This window comes from Delphinus delphis, chromosome 3 (assembly GCF_949987515.2).
Source record: "Delphinus delphis chromosome 3, mDelDel1.2, whole genome shotgun sequence".
NCBI lineage: Eukaryota > Metazoa > Chordata > Mammalia > Artiodactyla > Delphinidae > Delphinus > Delphinus delphis.
Genome location: NC_082685.1, coordinates 93,568,549 through 93,577,873, shown reverse-complemented (window position 1 = coordinate 93,577,873; position 9,325 = coordinate 93,568,549).

Below are 9,325 nucleotides of genomic sequence, written 5' to 3'. Positions count from 1 at the left end.
TAGAATTTAGTTACAATTATTGCCTTTCTAAAGCCAAAAGCAGGTAATACAAAAGATATCCCAAGTATGGATTACTTTAAAATCAAGTCATTCTTTCCCCAAAATAAAGGGGATAGTCTAAATCAGATTCCCAAACCTGCAAACAAAGCTTGTTTATAATATTTTATAACATTTCACAAGTGCCTTTTGTCCTTGGACCAAAGTATAGTTTGTTCTCACTCTTTTAATCTTTTGTTCCTTAAATTTAACTTCTAAGATTTCTAAACTCAACATGTTCTTTCCTACCTAAAACTTCTCTATCGTCACTCTTTTCTTATTCCATATACATATAATTTACAATCTACTCTTTTCTAGTCTTTTCCCCAAAAGGCCTACATTTCCTACCATTTCTCTGACTGCTTTGATCAGATTGGCTGTCCTGAATTTCATATGAAACATGAGGCACTCTAGGTGTTGGCAGGACATGTGAGAAAAATCCAGACCATTAACCTCTAACACTATAATCAAATGAACCATTTTATGTATTTTATTGTATATAGATATCAAAAAGGTTTTCATGTATCTTTAGGCAAATTTACTAAAGATAGGTATGTTTTTTCTAATTTACTGGACCTACAGGGGAAAGAACATATGATACACATAAGTAGGTGTGAATATGAAATCAGTCATGACCAGTACCCTACAGTCTTTCGTGATCCATGGATCCCATCACTGAGATGTGGAATATCTGAAGTGTCAGATAAAGGAAAATTTGGTTCCAATTTCATTAAAATAATTTTAGTAATATGAAGGCTGTTAAAAACAAAAATACTGGGCTTCCCTGGTGGCACAGTGGTTGAGAGTCCGCCTGCCGATGCAGGGGATACAGGTTCGTGTCCCGGTCCGGGAAGATCCCACATGCCGCGGAGCGGCTGGGACCGTGAGCCATGGCCACTGAACCTGCGCGTCCGGAGCCTGTGCTCCGCAACGGGAGAGGCCACAACAATGAGAGGCCCATGTGCCGCAAAAAACAAAAACAAAAACAAAAATACTTATACAATAAAAAAATAATTCAGAGACTTCATCTGTTTACTGAAATGAAATAAAATTGATTATTCAAATTACATGTTTTTACATGCAGTGTGAGAATTCAGGGCTGGATACAGCAAACATCTTGATGTCAGGCAAGGAAATATTGAAGAGATTTTCACCAGGAAATCTAACAGAAATCTTAAACCTAATAAGTCCAAAACTAAATTCTTACTTTTCCTCACAGACAATATTTAACTTTACCTGAGCCTTCTGCTCCCACTCTTTTGTGTTCGAAGAAATGGCTAACCATGAAGCACCACCCTGCCCTCAAATATATCAAGATAACTCACCTCCACTCTTCCTCAAATGAATCAGATGAGAAAGATCCCTCTCCATCCTTCCTCATGACTCCCATAAGATGACCTGATGACTCCATTTTGTACCTGCCTCTCCCTCAAGGCCCCTTCCTTGTTTTTGAGATGGTCCTCATTAATGAGCTTTCTCCTTACTGCAACAGACTGAATAAAATCATCTCCTTAACTGGTGCAATTTGTCTTTCCAACCTGTTCCAACTCAGCTCAGTTGATGGCATTCTATCTTGATGGTGCCTCAGGCCAAAAGCTTTAGAGGGATCCTTGACTACTCCCTAACATCTCCATCTGATCTATCAAGAAAGCCTTTTGATTCAAACATCCAAATATATCCAGAATCAAGCCACTTCTAAGCAATTCCTTTGCTACCACTATTGGTCTGACCTGCTATCGTCTCTTACACAGATTATTGAAATAACCATCCCAATGGACTCCCAGCTTCCACCTTTGCCTGGTCATAGTAAATTCTCAGCAAAACTACAGGAGTGAACTCCTAAAATTCAAATCAAGTCGTTCATCTGCTCAGAATTCTCCTAGGGTTCCCAAATTCAGTTAGACTTCTTACAATTGTCTTGAAGTTCTCTGTGATCTGGGGCTGCTTAATGTATCTAAACTCATAACTCTCCCTTGCTCACTCCATTCTGACAAAACTGGCCTCTCTTCTCGTTCTCAAAAATGCCAGGTATGCTCCTGCCTAAGAATCTTTGCACTGGCTGTTGCTTCTGCCTTGAACTCCCTTCAGATAGTTGCGTGGGTCACTCAATCAACTCCTCCAAGTCTTTGCTCAAATGTCACTTTCTCAGCCAAGCCCACCTTAACCACCCTTTTAAAAACTATACATAAAAACCAGCATTCCATATCTCGCTATCATGTTCTATTTTTCCCAGAGCATGTTACTACTTTTAATATACTCTACAACGTCCTCATGTTTATGTTTATTTTCTGTCTCTCCTTCTAGGTGGGAGGATTTTTATGATTCATTCATTGATATATTTCTCAGTTCTTAACTCTTTTTTCTTTCACCGATATATCTCTAGTGCCTAGAAGAGTATGGGCACATAGTAGGTAGTTCAGTAAATGTTTATGGAAACAATGATTAGCTCAATAACCAACTGACTGAATGAATGAACAGTGGATAAAACAGTACTAGCTCTCTGTTAAAAGTAATAATGGGTACAGTAATGAAATTGTGCATTGATAACTCGGATTATTTTCCAATGTGATTATATCAGACTTTTTCCACATAATTACCTCTCGTGTTCCTTCCAGGCTCTGGATTTTGTAGGAAACCACTAATATTATTGTGTACCTGGCACCATGGACACCACTCATGCATTTCCATAGTCGCACAGCCCTTACTAAGGAAATGGCACGAGCTACGTTGTGAAACAGGCACGATTATATCCATAAGATAATTCTGCTTGTGAATTCCCTAGAAATGTATAGGCATCCCATTGAAAGAGTGTGCATCAAACCTGTACTCCTGTGATCAAGCCATAGGTTACTGGACATTTAATCAAGTGAAGAAAGTTCATTCAAGTCTTGACAAAAGCTATATAGAGCGGCAGAGTATGAGTTGAGAAAATCTTTGGCTCTCTGCACTACTGAGGAGAGATTCTTGATTGGGCTAGAAGAGGACTACATTTTTAATTTTAAATTTCTAAAAGTAATTCTTAATGTTTTTTCCCAATTAGTTCACCTTTTAATTCTCCTATTAATTACACTCATTTTATTCGTCAGGGGTGCAAAAACTTTATGATGAATCTCTGTGCATTCTAACGCCAGGACTGTCCATAAATAACATAGAGCGATGAAGTCTAATGGAAAAAAACTGTACTTTAGAATCAGAAAAACTTGGTTCAAATCCTGTACCACCCACTTATTATGTATCTTTGGGCAGGTTTTTCAATCTTTTGATCTGAATTTCCTCATCTACAAAATGAGAACAATCTGTGCTTCAGAGAGAGGTTATGAGAGTGCACTTAGAGCCCAACCAGTCCCACCTACGTCAGAGTCAGACACAAGGTGTCACTCCTAATAGTAATTAAATAAATGCTTCTTCTGTTTCTTACCTTCCTGAGGTTTGGGAACAACCAAGAAATCTCCCTCATTCAAGTGCCAAAGAAGTCTGCCTTAGATTGCTAAAAATTCTCCCAGGTAAAATACTTTTTGCCATAGTTTTTTCCATTCCTTGAACACTGAAAGATTGTTCATACCTTGAGACCCTGACCTCGCCTAGAACCCTTTCCCCCATATTATTACAGGCCTTTCCATGATATCTCAGAAAGCCCTTTCCATTAATGGTGACTCCTTCTCACCCTTGTTGCTAACATGCACCCTGTTCCTTAAACTCTATAGCATTATTAAAGTTATTTTGTTTATTGATTTGTTTACCTGTTTATTTTCCCACCATCCGAATGTACATTCTTCAGAGCATTGTCTGAATTATTTTCAGCAGTATCCCCGGGATCTAGAGGATTTCCAGGCTCACTGGTGGGTGCTCAAAAATCATTTGCTTAATCGAAGGATTAAAAGAAAGGAATTATATTTGTGCATGATCCTTTCTGTAACAAGGAGTACGTATCCTGGATGCTGATTGTTTACTGGGGGGTCTGGAGGGGGGGGTATATCCCCCATCTCCCTTGTGGCACCCCTACCAGGGGGCAGGGGAAAGGGAAACTTCATCTATTTCACATAGATCCCTGCACCAGTCATGCATTCCTCACATTCTTAGTTGATGGACAGTCCCAGCTGGGACAGCTGAAGAGCACATTAACAACTCAACAGCAAGAGCCTGACCTCTGAGAATCCTTTCCTACTCTTGTGAAATAAGCCCCACTCCTGAATTCAGCCAGATTTATTTCACTAAAACATCTGATGAACATGCACTGTTTTCATCCCTGGGTTCATTCTCAGGCTCCAATCTAACCTTACTTCTGGCACAAACACTGCCTGAGTCTCTTTGTGTGGCTTAGACAACTTGAAAGGATGGCATGATGAAATATGAGAAAAAAAGAAGAAAAAGGAAAATACTTATTATTTTTGTATTTGTGATTATTTGAACACATTTGGTCCCATTATTTTTTCAATTTATTAAGTTGAATTAAAATATATCTCCTTGAAATTTTCTCTGATATTGGTAGGTATAAACATAACATTCATATATTAGAACACACTTAGTTTTTTTATTATTTAAACTCTTAATTGGTAATATTGGCTATTAGAATTGAGGTTATCCAATTTCCCAAATGTCATAGATTTCATGACATTTTAAGGATTTTGGCATATTCCATTCTGTCATATTTTTATAATGTTCTTGCCACTCTGTATACAGGTGAGTGTGGGAATAGAGACTTCATCTCTAAAAGAAGTTATGAATTACCATGGTAGGTCTAAATTGGTTCACAGAAGAGTAACTTTACAATTTTTTACCTCTCTTAAAAGGTTCTTTTCCAGCTTCTTGAAGTTTATCTTTTATAGAGCAAATGTAATGTAAAAGAAAGTGAATATTTGGGGGATATATATTTTGCCTCTTAAGATTTATAGTACAATAAACAAATGGGACCTAATTAAACCTAAAAACTTTTGCACAGCAAAGGAAACAATCAACAAAATGAAAAGACAACCTACTGAATGGGAGAAAATATTTGCAAATGATATGACTGATAAGGGGTTAATATCCAACATATATAAACAGCTCATACAACTCAACATCAAAAAACAAAACAAAACAAACAACCTGATTAAAAATGGGCAGAACCGAATAGACATTTTTCCAAAGAGGAAACGCAGATGGCCAATAGGCACATGAAAAGATGCTCAACGTCACTAATCATCAGAGAAATGCAAATCAAAACCACAATGAGATATCACTTCACACCTGACAGAATGGCTATCATCAAAAAGAACACAAATAACAAATGTTGGCAAGGGTGTGGAGAAAAGGGAATTCTCGTACACTGTTGGTGGGAATGTAAATTAGTGCAGCCACTGTGGAAAACAGTATGGAGGTTTCTCAAAAAACTAAAAATAGAACTACCATATGACCCAGCAATTCCACTGCTGAGTACAGATCCAAAAAACAAACAAAAACACTAATTCAAAAAGATACATGCACCCCTATGCTTATAGTGGCATTATTTACAATAGCCAAGATATGGAAGCAACGTAAGTGTCCATCAATAAACGAATGGATAAAGAAGAGGTGGTATATACATACAGTGGAATACTACTCAGCCATAAACAAGAAAACAATTTTGCTATTTGCAGCAACATAGATGGACTTGGAGGGCATTATGCTAAGTGAAATAAGTCAAAGAAAGACAAATGTTATATAGAACAAAAAAGAAGCAGACTCACAGATATAGAGAACAAACTAGTGGTTACCAGTGGGGACGGGAGGAGTGGCAATATGGGGTGGGGGAGTGGGATGTACAAATTATTGGGTATAAGACAGGCTCAAGGATATATTGTACAAGATGAGAAATATAGCCAAGATTTTGTAATAACTGTAAGTGGAAAATAACCTTTAAAATTGTATAAAAAATTTTTTTAATGTTAAAGACATATTACAAGATCTAGAAAATTTGTGTGTGTGTGGGTGTCTTTAATGACTACAACTGAAAAAAATCTACAAATACAGTAGGGAAAAGGTCAGTCCCTGCTGTTCCATGTTCTACTATCTTACACTGTACTGGATGGCTAAACGATTCATGACAAGAGCTTTTCTAATAGCAGGCCCACAAAAAATTGTAGCTTTTTCCCTAGAACGTCAAGGAGATTATTGTCTACTTTCTTTTTATCACATATGTTTTCAGGAATATTTATTAATTTAATACACATTCATTTATCTACTTTATTGTATATGTATGTAGGAATACTTTAGAATTGCAGGGTTTCTCTAAAAAATCAGGCTTTCTTTGCTGATAGAATGTAATAGTTTTCATCTTCTGAAGGATTTAAAAAAAATTTTTCTTTGTTCATTAGCTATGTGTCCAGGGGTTTCATTTTAAAATTTACAATTTACCAGAATTCTTTACTTCAACCATCACATGAGCTGATGGTTCAAGACAGCTGTCTTACATCTTTGTATAGAGGGAAAAAAGCAAAGCAAATTCTCACCCTTTTACAGATAGAAGTAGGTCTTAGATCCTTTATGTTTTCACTCAATTTAAACACTGATCCTGTAAAATAAAAAAGATCTTGATGAACTTCAATAACATTTAACTAAATTAATCACATGTAGAAAGTGTAACAGCATTTTCTCCCAGCATTATTTTATATATGTTCTATTCCTTACCAATCTTATTATTGGTGCTACTAACATTTAAAATAGTGTAATTTATTAGCAATAATAATAATTCTCAAACATTATGAGTAAATAAAGGATATTAAATTGAGCATTAATCTGAAACTAGAAAAGAAGTACAACACATGTAATAAAAAGGAAAACAAATACTGAAAAATGGATTCATTTGGTGCTTGATCATTGAGATGACTCTTCCAATTTGCAAAAGGAAAAACTTAGAAATATCAAAAGTAAGCAAACTATGACCTTGACAACTGGAGAGTTGAATGTATACATTAACCGAACATTTTAAAAGCTGAAGTTCTATCACGTTTAAGTGGAAATTCAGAGGATGGTGCAAATACACATTGAATCATTAGAAAGTTTCTTTACAGTCAGTAGAGAAATGCTAAGTCAAACAATGAAGGTGACTTTTTTGTCCCTTTTCTATTCCCGTCTTTGGTTTATTTTGGTTGGTATGAGAAAAAAAAGAAAGATTAAAATGAAATAAGAGAAAAAAGTTATGGAGCATTGAGCAAGATAAAGAATTTTGGGAGGAAAAAATAAGCCATGTTCTTTTACTAGTGGAACATACAGTGTCTAATAAGAAATATAACTGTTTTTAGCATATATGAATGGGACAGTTATGAGGGTGGGTGTGATTGATACAAGTGAAAGCAACAGAATTTAAAAAAGCTAAAAATGTTTCTCCACCACTATTGTTTAAACAATAACTTATATTCCCCAATGAAAGTGTACTTAAGAATTCTCTTTAATATATAACTTTTTAAGTGTGCATTGCTATGAAAGCTAAGCAATTCTAAAATTCTTTTGATAAAACTGAAGAAGCAAGAGATTTGTAGTTTGAAAATTAGCACTTCATTATGAAATTTCACCTTTTTTTGTCTTGGTTTCAGAAAAGATTCCACACAAAACAGTCAAGGTTGTCCAGAGGGAGAACTAAGGCTAAAGATTCCAAAGTGAATAGTGAATTGAAAATTCTGGAAAGTATGAGGCTAAGGAAAAATTTAGTGTATTGATTTGATGAATGCATTTACATGAAGACTGACAACATTTGATGAATGCATTTACATGATGATTGACAATACAAATTCCACTGACCAATATTTATGGGAAGGGGGTGGGGAAGGGGATTCTGGCAGCTTCTGCCTACTATTTATGTGCTGTCCAAAGCCAGCTTTAGCAGGGGAGTGTTGAAGGACTGGTGCTGCATTAGAAAACGTCCTCTGGGCTGGCTCTCTGGTCTTGCTTTGAACTCTTGTTCATCATTATTTTATGTGGCAGCTTGTCTTTGTGTTGGTGGAAGGAAAAAGAAAAACACAGGAGACTTGCCTTTACGTTCTAAATTAAAGCTCTGCTCTGCTGCTCTGCTGATTGCTGGAGTGGCTTTTCAAAGGCAAGCAAGTGAGGACATTAAAATTCCTTGTTTCTGTGGACCAGGAGCTGAGGGTTATTATTTTTTTAATTCTCAATAGCAAAAAGAGCATTTTTCAGTGTATCTTACATTTACCGTGACACATCCCCAGTATTTTTTTTTTCTCAATTTGATTGGCATTTGGAGAAGATAAAGCAAGGTGGGTAAACGCTTCAAAGGGGAAAAGGGAACCTACAGAGAGGGTGCGAAGAGACGTCTCTCGTCATAGGATTTCAGAACCAGAAGGAACCCGGCCATTGCCCCTAACACACCCATTTTGATAGTGACCCAAGGTCCAAAGACATCAGTTGCCTAAGACTACTATTCAGAAAGTTCTTCCTGGACCCTCCTCACTAGATTCCCACTCCTCCCTGTTTACCCTGCCCTATGCTGCCTCTAGCGTTAGACCGAGAGCAGAAGGTGAAGAAAAGCTAGAGAGGGTCGGAGAAACTCCTAAGGAGGCAAAAAGTGAAATACCTAGGTCAAGACACTTGAATATTTATTTGCCTGGACAAAGAGAAGCAGCCCGCTCGCCCCAGGCCTTGCACAGAACAGTAGCTACTGCTGAATACCTGTGATGCTCATTTTCAACTTTGGAAGATCAGCTAGTCCCTTCCCTCTCGCCCTGCATACATTCTACTCTTACCCAAGTGATTCTTTCCTTGAACTTTGCGTGGGCTTGTTCTTAATAACACACTTCCTCACCTGTGTCTTAGATGTCTCTCTCAACCCTCTCTCCCCTCGTAATTCCCAAATCGTTATCCTGGGTTTTCTTAAGCTGCAAACTCAAGCCACATTTAAATGGACAGGAAAGGTCTTTGGATTCCTTATTTCAGCGAAAATCCAGAGGACCACTACTGCCCCCCTCCCCCAGTTTAGACATACTAGGAAGACACTCAAAGATCATTTATGCAAAGGAAGGAATGCATTTTGTGGCCGCTGGTGGACAGCTAGAGAAAGCGGTAGAAGGGGGGACAAGGGACCGCACCTGTGCCTGTGCCGAAGCGCAGAGCAGGAACAACCTGCACACGTTCACTGCCGCCCTGCCCCGGCGAAGGCTGGCACACTCACCAAGCGGCAATGCGCTGGTGCCGCGGGTGGGCAAAAGCAATGCAGCCGGTCTGGAGGGCGGCGCGGAGGGTGGCGCTGGCAGCGTGAAAGGCTCTTTGTGCAGGCCTTAGGGGTGGAGGTGTACGTGCGAGAGGCGCCAGCAGAGCGGGA